General features: G+C 43.5%; 1 protein-coding gene across 1 annotated transcript in view; it reads right to left on the minus strand.

Moving 5' to 3' along the window:
• LOC106341760 (aldo-keto reductase family 4 member C9-like) overlaps positions 1–924 on the minus strand; it is a 7,094-nt gene that overhangs the window by 1,885 nt on the left and 4,285 nt on the right. The gene's annotated exons all lie outside the window — the stretch shown is intronic.

The following is a 924-nucleotide window of genomic DNA, read 5'->3' on the forward strand; positions in this document are numbered from 1 at the left end:
AACACTTCATGAAGGAGAGATCATTGACATGATAGGTCTGTGAGTCCCAATTTTGGATGAATGAACTCACATACTTTAGTGCTTGCTGCCTTGGTGAAGATATCAGCTAGCTGATCTTCACTCCTTGTGTACCACGGCAATATGATCTTCTGCTCCACGGCTTGTCTCACTTTGTGGCAATCTACCTCTGTATGTTTGGTCCTTTCATGGAAGACTGAGTTGCTAGCAATGTGTATAGCAGCCTGGTTATCACAATGCATGGTGATTGGCGTTGTAACTTTAATTCTCAAGTCCTTAAGAAGTCCCTTGATCCAAATCAACTCGCTTGTGAGCTTCCTAATAGCTCTATATTCTGTCTCAGCACTTGAACAAGACACCACCTTCTGTTTCTTGCTCTTCCATGTTACCAAATTGCCTCCAATGAAGGCACAATATCCAGTAGTTGATCTCCTATCAACTCGATCTTCTGCCCAATCCGCATCACAGTACCCAACAATCTCAGTGTTTTTATTGCATCCCATCCATACTCCTTGGTCTGGTGCCTCTCTTAGGTACCTGAGAATCCTCTCAACCATGTTCCAGTGGTGTACCTTGGGAGCTTGCATGTGTTGGCTTACTTGGTTTACTGCAAAGCATACATCTGGTCGGGTAATGGTAAGATAAATGAGTTTTCCCACCATTCTCCTATAGTGCTTTACATCTTCATATGACTTGTCTTCAATCTCCCCCTCACGCATCACTTTGTATCCTTCCTCTAGAGGTGTTTTGGCAGCTCTTCCACCAAGATCTCCAGCCTCATTTAGTAAGTCAAGGGTGTATTTCCTTTGAGATAGAAACAACCCTTCCTTAGACCTACACATCTCGATCCCTAGGAAGTATTTGAGCTCTCCCAAGTCCTTGATATCAAATGAAGCCTTAAGGAAC

The sequence above is a fragment of the Brassica oleracea genome, chromosome C4 (genome assembly GCF_000695525.1).
Source record: "Brassica oleracea var. oleracea cultivar TO1000 chromosome C4, BOL, whole genome shotgun sequence".
NCBI lineage: Eukaryota > Viridiplantae > Streptophyta > Magnoliopsida > Brassicales > Brassicaceae > Brassica > Brassica oleracea.